Source organism: Triticum urartu, chromosome 6 (assembly GCF_003073215.2).
Source record: "Triticum urartu cultivar G1812 chromosome 6, Tu2.1, whole genome shotgun sequence".
NCBI classification, from domain to species: Eukaryota; Viridiplantae; Streptophyta; class Magnoliopsida; order Poales; family Poaceae; genus Triticum; species Triticum urartu.
The window spans coordinates 430,378,827-430,396,655 of record NC_053027.1 but is presented as its reverse complement, the minus strand read 5'-3'; the positions used below and the strand labels follow the sequence as shown (position 1 = coordinate 430,396,655).

At 45.7% G+C, this 17,829-nt stretch overlaps 1 long non-coding RNA gene across 1 annotated transcript; it reads right to left on the bottom strand.

Annotated features, from left to right (window-relative positions):
* Window positions 1-325: 325 nt before the first annotated feature.
* LOC125512255 lies at window positions 326-1,505 on the bottom strand. Its single transcript, XR_007285277.1, has 3 exons — window positions 756-1,505; window positions 513-594; window positions 326-404 (listed from the first exon to the last, which is right to left on the bottom strand). It is a non-coding gene; the product is annotated as an uncharacterized LOC125512255 (long non-coding RNA).
* Between the last annotated feature and the right edge of the window lie 16,324 nt (window positions 1,506-17,829).

Below are 17,829 nucleotides of genomic sequence, written 5' to 3'. Positions count from 1 at the left end.
AACATTACCGAGTAACACTTAACCAACTAACAGCAAAGGAACAACGCATATTAACAGTACTCGGTAACCGACGTTAATCATGCATTGAAGAACATGACCAACCCCACATGTACTACTATCAAGCATGGCAATATGAAAGTAATACTAGCAACTAGCAGGGCATGATAACCAGGTGCATAACAACAAAGCAAGCAAGTAAGCACTAACCCAGAAGCATTACCACACCAACGATAACCATATTTTAAACAAGCAATCATTTAATAAATATTCAAGTTGAAAACCATGGCCACTGCATGACTATCACGCAAGTCGGTATTGTGGCTTGCCTGGGGTGACGGAGACTCCAGGAAGAAGTGCGGTGAAGCCACGGAGCAAAACGCCGGACGGTTTTCTCTCGGAGGGGGCTGATTAAAGGCAAGGGCAAAATGGTCATTTTCACTATGAGAACACCTAGTTAAAATGTTACCAAAATCTAGAGCTCGACGAGACGAAGAAGTGAGCGTTGGTTTCACCTCAATCAGAGTTACGGTTGCGGAGTTATGAGGTGTAGAAGAAGAAGGACCAATCTATGAAAATTTTATCACCAACGGGTCCCTGAGTGGATAAGGCAGAAGCGTATTGAGGGTAATACGTTTTCAGAATAGTGAAAGCGTACTTTAGCCTGCAGTAGAACAGAATACGCTTTCAAGAGGGGAAAACGTATTCTTAGTAAAAGGAAGGGAAAATACGCTTTCAAAGGAAGAAACGGTACTGACCGGAATACGTGTACACTTGACACGTCAGCGGGGGCGCCTGGGCCACTGACGGGCCGGGCCCAGGGGCAGGGGAGGGAGGCGCGGGCGCACGTCGTCTTCCTCCTCTCGCTCCTGTTCTCACTGAACAGAGGAGAGGAGCAGGGGAGGGAGCGGCGGCGGCCTGGCCGGCTCCGACCGTCCCCGGCCAGGGCGAGGCCACCGGAGGCTGCGGCCCGGCGTGGCGCGTCCGTTCAGGGGGTCGGCCGGCCCCGGGGAGGAGAGGAGGACGTGGGGGCGGTGGAGTACCGAGGGGAGACAGAGGTGGCCGGTGGTGGAGGGGCTCGGCGCTGCAGCCACTCCGGTGAGGGGGCAAGGGGGTGGGACGACTCAGCGGAGCACGGGGAGGACGGTGGTGGAGTCGGGAGGGAGAGAGGAGGCTCGGATGGACTCGGTCGGGGTGGTGGCCGAGAGCAACGGCGACGGCCAAGCGCCGGGAGGCGCGTCCAGAGGGACTCCGGTGTCAAACGAGTGGGGTGGGGAGGCTCTCTGAGAGGAGGGGAACACGGTGGACAGCTTTGGAAGAGAGGAGAGGGGCTAGGTTCGCCGAAAACGAGAAGACCGGCGATGGCCGAGACGAACTCCGGCGAAAAGAAGAGAGGGCCGAGGACTCTGGTGGGCGAGGAGGCTTGGGAAGAGGCTGGTGAGGTGCGGAGGGACTCGGGGCACGCTTAAATAGCCGCGGGGAAGGCTCTGGAGCTCACAAACAAGCTTGAGCAGTGCTATAGTGGTGGGCAGTGGCTGAGCATGGCACGGGCATGGAGCTAGCGGCTCATTTATGGCGAACCACGACGAGGCACCAATTCAGGGCGACGTAGTCGAGCACGGGCATAGTGGCCGGAACAAGCCAGAGAACCCCTGCAGCCATGACGCCAGCGTGATCACCACGCGCACTGGCGCAAGCGGCGCTCTTTGGCGTGGCCAACCATGTCCAATGGATGGACCTTGGCGCCCTTAGTCCAACTGAGGAAATAAATCGGTCTAGGGGCAAAGAAGAGATTTGCACTTAGCTCCAAAAGTAAATCAGTAAGAAGGTGTTTGTAACTCTCTGTGGTTAAACCAGCTTGGTAACATGGTAACTAGTTTGTCTGATGATGATCACATACTAAGGTGATGCTGATCACCAAAAATTAGACTAAGAGGATGAGTTTAGATGGTGGTAGCAGTAGAAAGTGCAATACTGGCCAGAATTGGGGATTTGGAGGATGCACTCACATACTTGATCTCAATGAGCTGAAATTTGACAGAGAGGGGTTATATGATGATATGAAGCTGCTTTAAGAATTTCATGCCATTTGGAAATACCAAAGTGGCACTTGCTTCAAAAAGCTTCATTCTGGATAGAAACTTGGAAAAATTGCACAGGTCAATTGGATTAACTAGTTGAGCTAAAACTTGGTGGGGGGAGTTGATATGGATTGAAGAATGCCCTGGAAAATTTTCAGCTTAAATGAAGCAATATAAAATATAGCTGCTTCACAAACTGAAAATCTTATCAAAAACTAAGATTTGGAGCTGGGCTCACATAGATGAGTTACATGAGCTCATATTTGGTGGAGAGTCATGATTGGACCATAGGAAGGACCTTGAAAAATTGCAACTCATTTGGATATTCCTAGACTGTACTTCCTTCATAATCACTTCCCTCAGACAGGAACTTTGGAAAATTGCTCAGGAATATTTACTAGGCAAAGTGAGTTGAATTTTGGCATGATCCAATGATATAGACAGGAAAAGCTGTCTAGGAAGTTTGGGGTAAATCAAGCAAATATAAATAGCATTACCTTTGCAAAGTGCCATTTAGGGCAGAATAGGGAAAGAATTATTGGAGAATTATTTTGGAACATGGCAATGAAATATTTTTCCATATTTGAGCAAGATAGGACCCAAACAATTTATGAGAACTATTTCGGAATTTTAGGAGTGACAGAAATATAGGTTGCTTCACAACCTAGGGTTTTAAGGGTTATTCCTTTATCATTAAGAAATATCCCCAACAAAAGAATTTTAGGTTAGGTCAAGGATGGAAATGAAATGATATTGGGATGATGATGAAGGTGACAAGCCACTAGAAAACCTAGGAAGACATGATCTTTCCAAGTTTCAGAACCACATAGCCATGAAAAAGCAAATCAAATCAGGAAATCCAAGAAAATCAAAGGAAAAAGAAAAGGACTAAAATCCAGACTGTTACAAACCTCCCCCCTTAAAGAAATATCGCCCCCGAGATTTGGTTGCTCGGGGTTAAATACTCTTTCTAACTTGAAGAAACCGTTTCCAACTCAGGTTTCTTTTATTCATTCTCATATAATATTTCCACTGAATTGGATATAACTGACTGTCTTGATCTGGGGTGGTTTGCTTCACTGGATCTGACATACTGGCATGACTTACCATAATGAAGTATACCTCTTGGGTTTGCCGTGGAATAAGACGGTCTTAGGCATCCACATTTTTCACATACTAACCGGCATACCTGTATTGTTGGTCTTGCTCCTTCATTATTACTTTCTTCATCTGGATCCTCCGCTGAAAGAGCGGGACCTTATATGCATCCTTGATTATTTTTGCGGCCCTGAATACTGTTACATACAATATCTGGCAATCATACCTTGGTCTGGTTCATGTTTTGAGCCTCGATATATTTATACGGGTCACGTGTGGTTATACAGATCTCAATATTATTGTGGATTATGCCAGACAGCAACAGGGTTAATAATATCACCTTGTGAGGATGATTTTTATAATCACTACCAAGATTATTGTCTCAGTGTTGTCTTTCCTTCAAGACTTGTTGATTATGGCATCACCCACTGGTTTTTGTTTCTTGAATAACCGGTGAGGTTGGCGGATGCGTATCGTGAATTCTTCCTTGTGCAAGAGACTTGCATGGATTTGGCAGCATACTGAATGAATGAACAAAAATCTGATTCTCGAGGCATACCGTTGTTCTGACTGATTTTTGTTTCAGACCAACTGTTGTAGATCTGCCACTTGGAAAGCACTGCCATATGCTGACAATTCATAATTTAATGTCTTGTATTAGTGCCGTACAAAAGAATACTGGGCATCTTGCGTTCGGAAACAATCGGGGTATCGTGCTGAGGAAGGCTTGGTGGCTTATGCTCGAAGCCATCGGTGGATATCTTATTGAGGAAATCGAGGTACCATACCTCATAAGCTTCCCCCCTTAAAGACTATGCTAGGGAATATTCGGTACCTTATCCCATAAGCTTTTGCAGTATTTTATCGAGAAGACTGAATATCTTGCATGGGAATTGTAAGTGCATCTAGTGCCACCCCTAGTTGATTTTGGAGTATTGACGAGAAACCTAGTTGAGGGACTAATGTATTTGTGAGAATTGCAGGATAACACAGGTAGAAGTCCCTCATGATTCGGTTTTACTACCAGAGATGACCCCTAAAAATGTATGAAGACATTGAAGTCAAATGTGGTATATGAAGATATTCACATTGAAGACTATGACAAGAGAAGACACGATATGAAGCCTATGGAGCTCGAAGACTTAGATCTTTCGTAGTTCTTTTTCTTTTGTGTTGAGTCATAGGAACCACCGTACTGTTAAGTGGGGTCCAAGAGAACCAGTCAGAATGACTGAAGTGATGCCTAAACCAAAAACCTATGTCTTCGAGTGAAGACTATGAGAGCGAATCTTGTCCAGAGTCGGACAAGTCAGCTTTGCTTGTAGTCCAAGTAAAGTTGCCGTGTGAGTTTGAAATCTGACCATTGGAACACGTGTCAGTTCCTTAGTGACCCAAGGTCATTTCGGACAAATCAGGTCGGGTTGCCAAGTGGCTATAAATAGCCCACCCCCTACAACCATAAACGGTTGGCTGCTCAGATTGAGAGTATGGCTTTTGTCGTTTGAGAGCAACCCACCTCGAAGCCTTTGAGAGAGAATTCCTTGCGAGGATAAAAGCCCTAACCACCAGAGCCAGAGAGAATTGGCCATCACTTAAGTCTTCTTGTCTGTGTGATCTGAAGACTTATTACACTTGAGGACTGTGCATCCTCCAGCCGGTTAGGCGTCGCGTTCTGAGCTTCCAAGAGACATTGTGGATTGCCAGTGAACGAAGTCTGTGAAGGTTTGGGAGTCTACCTTGAAGACTTACCAGAGTGATTGGGCGAGGTCTATGTGACCTTAGCTCAAGGAGAATACGGTGAGGACTGGGTGTCCTGAGCTGCGTGTTCAGGACTGGGTGTCCGGGACTATGTGTCCTAAGGTTTAAATACCTAGCCGCTCCAACCAGATGTACAGTTGTCACAGCAACTGGAACTGGTTCAACAAATCATTGTCTTCAACGAGTCACTGGTTTCATCTTTACTTCACGTTACTTACTGTTACTCCTTGTGAAGTCATTGTATGTTTGCTCTATCATTTGTCTTCACTGAGTGACTGCGTGTTCTGTTTGACTTCACAATATCTTCCTACCTGATCCTTACTACCTAGCTGCTATTAGTCTTTGTGCTTTCACTTCATTGAATACTTGACTATGGTTTGCCTAGTGTAGTCTACCTTCCGCTGCATGGTAATAGGTTCAATTTTATCGTTTGTCTTCAAAACTCCCATGTTCTGAAGACTTTCATAAAAATCGCCTATTCACCCCCCTCTAGTCGATATAACGCACTTTCAATTGGTATCAGAGCAAGGTGCTCCCTTGTTCTGTGTGATTCGGTTTAACCACCTGGAGTTTTAGCTATGTCGACTGCAGGGATAATTAAAGTCTCCGCTGTGTGCCCCGTCTTCGATGGAACTGAATATCCCTACTGGAAGAATAAGATGCGCATGCATCTTGAAGCCATTGACGTCGACCTATGGTATGTCGTCGAGAACGGCATTCCCAAGGCTGGAGAAGGTGTCACTGCTGCTGATGTCAAGAAATTCGTTCAACTGGACTCTACTGCCAAGAATATCATCTGTGGTCATCTGACCAAAGAACAGTATGGCCGTGTGAGTGCTTTGAAGACATCCAAGCTGGTCTGGGACTGGCTCTCCAAGGTCAATGAAGGCATCTCAACCCAGAGAGATCAGAGAATCAGTGTCCTTCGCAACCTCTTCAATCGCTTCAAGCGAAGTGACAATGAGAATGTCCAGCACATATTTGACCGACTCACTGACATCACAAATGAGCTTCAAGCCCTCGGCGCCACTGAGATTACCAAACACGAAGTCGTCAAGACGCTGCTGAGATCACTTGATAGTTCGTTTGACATCCTGGCCCTGATGATTCAAGAATGTCCTGATTTCAAGACACTCGATCCGTCTGACATACTTGAGAGGCTCAACACACATGAGTTTCAGCTTTCGGAGAAAAGAGATATCTACGGTCCAAACTATGGGAGAACTCGTGCCTTGAAGGCAAAAGCTGTCTCCTCATCTGAAGAAGAATCTGACAGCAGTTCTGATGATCCTGAAGACATTGGAAGGGAACTTGCTATGCTTGTCAAGAAGTTCCAAAAATTCACCAAGAAGAAAGGCTTCAGAAAGTCTTCCCGATCAAGTTCAAGGAATGATGAAGCTCCTGCTCATGACTACAAGAGGAAAACATGTCACAAGTGCAAGAAACTTGGCCACTTCATCTCTGAGTGTCCACAGTGGGACAATGAGAACAAAAAGAATAAGAAGAGCAAGGAATATGACTCTGACGACAAGAAAAAGAAGAAGAAATACTCAAAGTCTTCTTCCAAGTCTTCCTCAAAGTCTTCATCACACAAGAAGATCTCATCTGGTAAGGCACGTGCGTTTGTTGGCAAGGAAATGGATTCAGAGGAGGAGTCTGCTTCTAAGGAGGCGGAGGTGGAGTCTGAGGAGGAATCCGACTCAGGCGTCGCAAGTCTGGCTACAGCATACGTTGCCAAGTCCATCTTCAACACTGAAGACAATGACTTCATCACCGACACCGATGCAAATGACAAGGACTACTCCGCTTCTACCTACTGCTTCATGGCACGCGGTGCCAAGGTAAACACACGCACTACTCACTATCAAATATCTAGTGACGATGACTCTGATTGTGGTTCAAAACCTAGCTACAAAACACTTGCTAAAATTGCAACTGAACAACAGAAAGCTATGGAACATATTCAAAAACTGTTAGACAGAAGCGATGATCTGTTAGGTGCTGAAATGACTCGATCTGAATCCTTAATTGAAGACATAAAAAATCTTCACGTTAAGTATCAGGAACTTGAAAGTTGTCATGAAACTCTCTCAACAACTCATGAAAAGCTTTCCTATGATTATCTTCAAAGGAAGCATGATCTTGAGAAATTGAGAGCGGTTCATGAAGATCTTCAAATGGAAAACGAGTCACTTCGCGCCAAACAGATCAGTCCTGCTCAGGAAGGATTTGAACCACCATGTCTTAAATGCATTGAGCGTGATAATGCTACTTCTGTTGCTGAATGTTCTACTGCTACTGCTGTTGCAATATCTTCAACTGTTGATGTGGTAGCTAACCCCTCTGCTGAGGATACCACCGCTATTGCTGATGAGAATGCTAGGTTGAAGACATTACTTGAAACAGGGATGTACAAAAGTCTTCAAGGGCATCAGACACTATGTGATGTCCTCAAAAAGCAGATTCTGAACCGAAACCCTAGGAAAGAGGGTGTTGGGTTCATAAGGAAAATGAATGCAGATGGCTCTTACTGGAAACCTGAGCAGTACCCCAAAACCATGTGGGTTGCTGCAAAGGAACCTTCAGCAGATCCATCCAATCTAACTGGCTTCACTTGTGCTAACCCCATTATCATTGATGAATCCTTTGATGCAAACTATATACTGTTTAAGAATCAGAATGGTGAAGTGTTTGCCAGGTACATTGGTACTAACTACAAGAATGGACCGCCTATGAAGAAGATCTGGGTTCCGAAAAGGTGTTTGGAAAATCTTCCTGTGAATGTCTTCATGACACCTCACTTGAAGAAGACAAACCTCAGACCAAAGGCTTCATACGGTCCAAAGGATTCATACAAACAGAGGACTCACCTGAGTCGCACTAACGCAAATGTTTTGCAGGGAAACCATACTCAGACATATGAATATGAGAGGGGTTCATCAAACCGCCATGTTCATAAGACCAAGAACTATTCTGCTTATTCTTATGAGTACTATTGTCCGCCTGCAAGACTGTTTGCTAAGGCTTCAAAGCCAAAATTCTCAGACGCTGCACTTAGACTTATTGCTTCTAAGCCACCCTTGAAGATGTGGGTGGTTAAGAAGGCTTAACTCTCTTTTGCAGGGAAAGGTCTCTAGCAGAAAACCAAAATCGTCTGACGCTATTGTTGGGGACCTTAAACATCTTGTAGGGCGCAAGATCAAATGCCCAAATGGTCTTACTATGTACTTTGTACCTGAATCGCTTGCTACTCTCCCTATTAGTCCTAACCTGGATCTAAGCTTTCATAACCCACTGGTTCGTCAAATGTTTTTGCTTCACAATGCTCTTGGTGAAGCCTATCCCCCTAACTGCACTGTAGGGTACGACACCAGCGTCTTCAGAATGGATTATTGACAGTGGGTGTACAAATCACATGACTGGCAAAAGAAGTCTTCTTATGGACTCAACCTTACGTCCATCCGAAAAGAGCCACATCACATTTGCTGACACTGGTAAAAGTAAGGTATTGGGTCTAGGTAGAGTTGCAATCTCAAGGGATCAACACATGGATAAAGTCATGCTTGTTGAATCCCTTGGCTTCAACTTAATGTCTGTCTCAATGCTTTGCGATTTGAACATGATCGTAATGTTTGGAAAATATTGTTGCCTTGTACTAATGGAATCTGACAAGTCTCTAGTGTTTGAAGGGTATCGAAAAGATGATTTGTACGTGGTAGATTTCTCAGCAGGGCCACAGCTTGCAGTATGCCTTCTAGCAAAGGCTTCAGAATGCTGGCTCTGGCATCAGAGGCTTGGACATGCTGGCATGAGGAACCTCCACACCCTTGCGAAGAAGAAGCATGTCATAGGCATCGAGGGCGTCAAGTTCAAGAAAGACCACTTATGCGGTGCCTGTGAAGCAGGGAAGATGACGAGGGCCAAACATCCCTCGAAGACAATCATGACCACTACTCGACCCTTCGAACTGCTTCACATGGATCTTTTCGGTCCCACTCATTACTCAACTCTAACTACTACTGCTTGCCTCTATGGCTTCGTTATTGTTGATGATTATTCTAGATATACTTGGGTACACATAATCCTTTACAAGACTGAAGTGCGGGATGTCTTCAGACGCTTCGCCAATCGAGCTATGAACAATTTTGGCACCAAGATAAAGCACATCAGAAGTGACAATGGCATTGAATTCAAGAACACTGGCCTTGATACATATCTTGATACCTTGGGCATCACACATGAATTCTAAGCCCCGTACATGCCACAGCAGAATGGCGTCGTCGAACGCAAGAACAGAACACTAATTGAGATGGCCAGAACGATGCTAGATGAATACAAGACCCCAAGAAAATTCTGGCCCGAAGCCATTGATACTTCATGCCATACAATCAATCGTGTTTATCTTCACAAGCTACTGAACAAGACATCTTATGAGCTCCTTACTGGCAAGAAGCCAAATGTCAGTTACTTTAGAGTATTTGGCGCAAGGTGCTGGATCAAGGACCCACATCACACCTCAAAATTAGCACCAAAAGCACATGAGGGTTTTATGCTTGGATATGGAAAGGATTCGCACTCCTACAGAGTCTTCAATCTCTTTCATTACAAAGTGGTTGAAACAGTGGATGTGCAGTTCGATGAGACCAACGGTTCACAAAGAGAGCAGCTGCCAAATGTGCTAGATGAAGTTCCATCCAGTGAATCAATCAAGCTAATGGGAACTGGAGAAATTATACCTTCTGAAGCTCATCCTGAAGAAGAACTTATCATTTCTGCACCTGATCAACATGAAGACAATGCTCAGCCTGAAGATATTCCTTCCAACAGCAAGAGCAAAGTCTTCACCTTGTACATCCTCGCGTTGCCAATGAAGTGCAGATTGAAAGAATAATTGATAGCATCAATGCACCTGGTCCACTCACTCGTTCAAGGGCAACTCAGCTAGCAAATTTCTGTGGGCACTTCGCATTCGTCTCAATAGCAGAACCCAAGAAAGTTGAAGAAGCCTTCATGGAACCTGAATGGATTCAAGCTATGCAAGAAGAGCTTCAACAGTTTGAGCTGAATAATGTATGGGAACTGGTTAAGCATCCTGATCCACGGAAGCACAATATAATAGGCACCAAATGGATATACCGCAACAAGCAAGATGAGCATGGTCAAGTTGTCAGAAACAGAGCTTGTCTCGTTGCTCAAGGATATACTCAAGTGGAAGGCATTGACTTCGATGAAACATTTGCTCCTGTGGCTAGACTTGAAGCCATACGCATACTGCTGGCCTATGCAAATCATCATAACATACTTCTATATCAAATGGATGTGAAGAGTGCCTTTCTCAATGGCAAGATTGAAGAAGAAGTGTATGTTGCACAACCACCTGGCTTTGAAAATCCAAAACATCCTGACATGGTATACAAGCTCAACAAGGCACTGTATGGCCTCAAACAAGCCCCTCGGGCCTGGTATGACACACTCAAATACTTCCTGAAGAGCAAAGGCTTCATACCTGGTTCCCTAGATCCCACTCTTTTCACGAAGACATATGATGGTGAACTGTTTGTGTGCCAAATATATGTGGATGACATTATCTTCGGCTGCACCAATCAGAAGTACAGTGAAGATTTTGGATATATGATGCAAGAGCAATATCAGATGTCCATGATGGGGGAGCTGAAGTTCTTCCTTGGTCTTCAAATACGACAACAACGCAATGGCATCTTCATATCTCAAGAGAAGTATCTCAAAGATTGCCTGAAGAAGTTCAGTATGCAAGACTGCAAAGGCTTCACAACACCAATGCCAGCCAAACATCATCTGGGTCCTGACGACAATGGTAAAGAGTTCGATCAAAAGGTATACCGCTCCATGATTGGTTCTTTAATTTATCTATGTGCATCTAGGCCAGATATTATGCTTAGTGTTTGCATGTGTGCTCGATTTCAAGCGGCACCAAAGGAGTCGCATCACTTAGCTGTGAAGCGAATTCTTCGATATTTGGCTCACACCCCAACTCTAGGATTATGGTATCCAAAGGGTTCAGAGTTTGATCTGGTTGGATTCTCGGATGCTGATTATGCTGGTGACAAAGTTGATCGCAAGTCTAGATCAGGCACATGTCACTTTCTGGGACGATCACTTGTATGTTGGTCTTCAAAGAAGCAGAACTGTGTATCTTTCTCCACTACTGAATCTGAATACATTGTTGCTGGATCTTGCTGCGCTCAGCTTCTGTGGATGAAGCAAACACTCAAGGACTATGGCATTCATCTGAAGCAACTGCCACTTTACTGCGACAACGAAAGCGCCATCAAGATTGCTAACAACCCAGTTCAGCACTCGAAGACAAAGCACATTGAAATTCGTCATCACTTTCTCAGAGATCATGTTGTGAAGGAAGACATTGATATCATACATGTCAACACTGAAGAGCAATTGGCATATATCTTCACCAAGCCCTTGGATGAGAAGAGGTTTTGCAAGTTACGGTGTGAGCTAAATATCCTGGAATCCTCAAATGTCCTGTGATCAGGCACACATCCTAACCCTTATGCATATTGATGACTTAGATGTGCAACACACGAAGTGAAGTATATCTTCAATCAATGAAGACATACATTCTAAGTGTGAATACATTAATGTGGAATTTGACTTCGGAGCGCCACGATAATTGTGCGCCGTGTCTGGGTCTAATACTTCCTATACGGTGGGTAACGCCACCACCAAACGTTCTATTTTTTAAGTGTTTCACTCATGGCGTTACCTTGCAATGTCTTCACATTTGGTTTGGCTTCGATCTCAACATATTTTCATGATTATCTTCACTATGTTGATTATATATATATAGATATATATGCTAGTGTACTGTCCTCTACAGCATTCACTTATAGCTATGTCTTCGTGTTGAATCTTTTGGACTAAGTGAATGTGATCGGACCCTAACCTCTCTATGCTTTCTATCTCAAACTCTATCTCTCCAAGTCATATGCATTCTATTGAAACTGTCGAATGTCTTCTCTGCGTCCTTGTCAGCAGAAGATACAGAGACAACCATTAAGTCCGTTTTCAATGCTCATTCCTCCACATGAATTCCGGAGAAGTAGGAACGACCACCCGACAATCCAGGCGTGCGTGGGACGTGGAACAAACCCCAAAATTCCGCATAATGGCCACGTGTTCCTCAAATGCGAATCGTCAGGGGCACCTGTGTAATAGCACAGTGCCGCTCAGCGGTCATCATCTCTTCTTCCACCCTCGCACGAACCCTAGCGCCACCGCTAGCTCTCGACGACGCCGGCGACGAAGCGCTTCGCTGCCGCAACCTCTCCGATGCCGTCTTCACGCCGACCGCGGACATCATCCTCTCCGCCGTCGCCGTAGGTGTCCTCCGTCGCCAAGTTAGGGCACGGAAGATCGAACTGCTCTGCCTCATCTCCCACTTCGTCTAGCAGTTCTCAGTGTGGTAAATAAAACTCCCTTTTTTACAGCACCGTTGATCCTATTGATCTGTCACTTTCTACCACAAGCAGTTTCTGTTCACACAAGCTAGATCTCTCTCATACTGCATCTCATAAACATGCCTAGTATATTCACTTGTGCTTCACAAAGTAGTTAGATTCCTCACTTGTACTGATCTGTGGATTCGTACAAATCTGGAACCAACTTCTTATCTATGAGTGAATGTCTTCGCACGATGAGGTCAATGTCTTCTAAACTGATTTATCTTCAAAATCTTCTGAGAATGCATATGACCTCTTCCCCTTCCCTCGCACCTTAATGCTGTCACAGGTACATGTCTGTGGGAGAATCCTTTGGTTCTCATAGTCTGCATTCATTTGCAGAATTCTTACAGCATCACATAAATTCTCCCGAAGCAAGTTCCTGTTGGTCCAGCAAACGAAAATCTTTGAAGCCTTTGAACGTCTTGAAGCCTTTCAAGTTAAAGTTTATGGCTTCAGAGAAAGCAGCAAGGAAGGGTGGCAGAAAGCATCGTGGTGAGACCTCCAGAGATCTGCCAGATGAACTCTCAGAAATGTACAAGACAGATCCTGAAGAGGATTACAGTCAACGCAAGACCCGAATCCAATGGATTCGAAGATATTGGGCAGAACAATGGTTCAAATACAGATTTGTGACCCAGGAGTATGCTGAGAAAACGCCATCAAGAGACCGTGGGGAGACATCCTATTCAAGAATCTTCTACCCAGGTCCAGAGATGAAGCCATTGCTCAAGGCTTCTATCCATGCATGGTCCGTGGACCACAGCCTGCTGATGCACACTCGTCGTCACTGCTATGGTGTCGTGACAACAATCTGTTCAAGCGCAACTTCTAGTTTGCTCAGAACTCAGCGAAGCAGAACAAGAAGACTTTTGGGTTAGACTTCAACCTTGGTCCCTCATCTTCAAGGGTAGATGGCACACGACATGCAGAACCCAATGTCATCGGTCCTTTCGCCAACCTTGAAGGCCTCATCACCTACATCTTGGTTCAAGGGACTGCAGTGAATGAGCCTGCAGCTAACACTGAGTCTGATGACGCGCCTGCTGTGCCGAAGCCAAAGCAGTTGAAGAAGCCAAAAGCTTCAAAGCCGGCCCCTTCACCAAAAATCTCAAGGGCGAAGCCATTGGAAACTGCACCTCCTGAAGACAGTGTGCAGTCTGAAGACTTATCATGCGTCTCAAGGCCCCAGAAGGCCAAGATGCCTCTGTCTCACACTGGCAAAGAGCTAACATCTGCTGCCATTCTGCGCAACGACGACATTGATCTGTCAAGTGATGAAGATCTTGCAGATGACGCTCTTGAGCAACTCATCAAGAGCAAAGAAGAAGCAGAAATCTTTAATGATCTGCCTCTCTTTGATGTCACCATCATCCACAACTTCATTGACGAGTGGTTTGACACACCAAACATCAGCTTTGAAGATCTGCAGCTACCCATTGGCCTCAGTGTCGCCTTGCAAGGCGCCATTGCTTCAGAACTTGCTATTGCCCAGCGCATTGTTGAGCTGAAGCAGAAGATTGACTATGAAAAGGCTCAGTTCAAGAAGCATATGGCCAAGCTCAGCGTGCAAGAAGTGAAGAACTTCAAGACAATGATGCACGAGCTCAAGGAAGCCTTTGTGAAGAAGCGTGCAAAAGCTCAGGGTTCGCGTGAGCGCATGAAGACTCTGGCTGACAGATGTGTGCAAGCCTATAATGAGGCTGAGAAGCGCAAGGCACTTGGGCATCCTGGCATCGACCCCAGGATGGCCGCAAAGAAGAAGAAGAAGCCTGCTACGGCTGAATCTGATGCACCAAGGCAAGAAGCAGTTCTGATTGTCTTCCCAACAAGAATGACTGGCTCGAAGCCAAAGAGCCGGTCAACAGCTTCAGAGCTCAAGAAGACAAGAACTGCTGAGGCTGAAGCCAGGAAGAGGAAACACTCTGAAGACTCTCCTACTGCCCCCACCAAGAAAAAGTGAAAGACCAAGAAAGCTCGGGCTGCTCCCATAGAGCCCTTGATAGTTGAACCCATTTCTATGGTTCATCCTGACGCAGAACGTCAACTGACAGTTCATGAGCCTGCTTCCATAGAGGCTCCTGAAGCTGAAGACATTCCAGCAGCTGATCCCATCGCTGCTGAAGACATTGGTCATCATGACAATGTAGAAGATGATGCAGTCCTTCCTCAGTTAGAAAACAACAAACTCATCAGCATTGGTCGTCCACTGACGCCAATTGCACAGGATGCTTCATGGGCGGATCGCCCACAAGAGGAAGAAGACTATGAGGCCCAGCCCACTCCAACTCCACAGGCGTCGTCTGCGTTCCGCAGGCTTCGCAAAGGTCCAAGGCCTCAAGTCTCTGCTGAAGACATTCCGACTGCATCAGCCGCAGAAGAAGAAGTACCACAAGATCCCACTCCCCTGCTCCACCAAGAAGCAGTTCTCCAGGAGAATGTGCCTGTGACCGACCCTCCAGCTAGTCAAGTGGAGGATGAAAATCTTGAGGCTGCCACAACCAACAACGGAGCTAATGTGGAGCCCTCCCCAGCAAAAGTTTCAGAAGACAGTGAAGCCACTGATCCCGCCACTTCTGTTCCTGAGTCTGCTGCCGGTCCCCAATTCAACTATCATGTTGAGCACAGGCCTCAGGTCCAGAAGCTAATCCCAAGACTGCCAAGGTTTTCAGGTCCTGCATCAGCACCTAGCTCCTTCAACATCAATGGCTTCAGGGAAGACAACACGTTCTTCAATAGCTCCAGGAACCCCTACTCAAGGGAAAGGATATCATCTGATCGGTTCTGGAGCTATCCTTAGCAAAGCTATTACTCTTGCATTCTTTACAACCAAGGTCACATCTTCCCACACAAGCGCCTTGACATTGAAGCTATAGCTGGTCTGCCCTGTCTAGAAGAAGCGTTGGATTGCTTCAAGCAAGTGGGTCTGCTGCAGTTTGTTACTGATGAAGAGCATTGGAATGAAGAGCTGTTGCTACAATTATATGCCACACTTCACATCAAAGGGTACAGCAGAGATCCGAAGACTTGGGTCCTGGAGTGGATGACTGGCAACGTTCATCACGAAGCCAATGCATTTGACATCATTGAGCTCACTGGCTTGCCCACTCCTGGCGATCTCTTCGAGCAAGGCTGTCAGCTGCATGCTGAAGCTATTGAGAGCATCTTTCAGTGGCCAGAACCTGATATGAGTCAAATGCTCAGCATGATGAAGCCATTGCCCCAAGATGCTGCGTATCCCACAGAGTTCTTCGTTGAAAACCTTGAGTACCTGCCCAGAACCATCTATCACATCATCAGGCGAACTCTCTGGCCTATCAAAGGGCACTCTCCAAATGCCAAGCTTCAGGGTGCAATGAAGACTTTGGTCTTCTATATACTTCATGGCAAATGCTTCAATGCACAGGACTTCTTCATACGCCAACTTGCTGCATCAGGCATTGATCTGTTTGGTTTGAAGTTCTACGCCCCTTGGGTCATGCGGCTGATCAAGCTACACTCCGCCATCTCTTATCAGCCCTCAGCCCGCAACCATCGGATCTTCTTGCCTGACGTGGACATGTCTACTAAAGCCATATATTCTGAGCCTGCCAAGCAACCTCTAAGTCTTCAGAATGCAGAACATCAGAGTTTTACACAGAACGTTGAAGGTGTTGAAGCAGTTTCTCGGGTGTATCCTTTGGCTGGCACTACACGTGCACCACACCCTACTTCCACTGAAGCCACTGACAGTGCCACTGCTCCAAGACCCAAGAAGCGCACTCGTGTTCTCAACGACCGAGAGCTTCTTGTGGCTCTACATCAGAAACAGGATAGGCATCATGACTGGCTGAAGCGTCAGATGAAAAGCCTCTGGGTGCATGTTAATCGCACTCGAAATCTTGCCACCAAGAATGCTTTCGTTGCCCATGAAACCTGTCGCCGCACATGGAAAGGGTTCATGATGATGTGTTCTAAAGCTGATCTTCAAGAGGATGGCTTCTCTGAGAGATTCAAGTTTGACTCCAGACCTCCTCGAAGGGCTGTGCTGCTAGGAACTCCATCCCTTGAAGACTCTGAGTTCTCTTCCTCTGCTGCCACAGTCACTGCCAGAATTATTGAGGAAGAAGACGATGCTACTTCGCCGCCACCTCCTTCAGCACCTCCAAGCTCTTCTGCACCGCCAAACAACACCAACAACCCTGCTACTTCACCTACTCCTCATGGGAACGCGTAGAGGCTCTATGTCTTCAAACCTTTTTGGTCATTCCTAACAAAAGGGGGAGAAGCATATGAGATTGATAGTCTTCAAGCGGGTCCATATGGGCGGGTGCTTTATATTTTGCTTCGTGCTTACAACTCTCATTTTTGCTACATTTGGTTCTTATGAGTTGTAACACTTGTCGTCTGCTACTTATTTTCCACCTTGTTTTGCGAAGATAAATTCCGCATGTGCGACGATAAATTCCGCACTTAGCTCATTCTGCAGACGTCCATTTTCCATTATGCATGTCATTATCTTCATATACTTTCACATGCATAGTGGATTGTCATCATAAGTTGAAGTGGATCTCCACAAGTACCACCTGCCATGTGCATTTGCATTCCAAAAGCAAATTAACTTATATGCACATCTTCAGGGGGAGCCCTTGCAACTTATGAAGACAATTCCTTATCCTTTACAATTTCACAGATTATACTCCCCGTTGAAAACTTCAACTAGTTTGTCATCAATCACCAAAAAGGGGGAGATTGTAAGTGCATCTAGTGCCACCCCTAGTTGGTTTTGGAGTATTGACGACAAACCTAGTTGAGGGACTAATGTGTTTGTGAGAATTGCAGGATAACACAGGTAGAAGTCCCTCATGATTCGGTTTTACTACCAGAGATGACCCCTAAAAATGTATGAAGACATTGAAGTCAAAGGTGGTATATGAAGATATTCACATTGAAGACTATGACAAGAGAAGACACGATATGAAGCCTATGGAGCTCGAAGACTTAGATCTTTCGTAGTTCTTTTTCTTTTGTGTTGAGTCATAGGAACCACCGTACTGTTAAGTGGGGTCCAAGAGAACCAGTCAGAATGACTGAAGTGATGCCTAAACCAAAATCCTATGTCTTCGAGTGAAGACTATGAGAGCGAATCTTGTCCAGAGTCGGACAAGTCAGCTTTGCTTGTAGCCCAAGTAAAGTTGTCGTGTGAGTTTGAAATCTGACCGTTGGAACACGTGTCAGTTCCTTAGTGACCCAGGGTCATTTCGGACAAATCAGGTCGGGTTGCCAAGTGGCTATAAGTAGCCCACCCCCTACAACCATAAACGGTTGGCTGCTCAGATTGAGAGTATGGCTTTTGTCGTTTGAGAGCAACCCACCTCGAAGCCTTTGAGAGAGAATTCCTTGCAAGGATAAAATCCCTA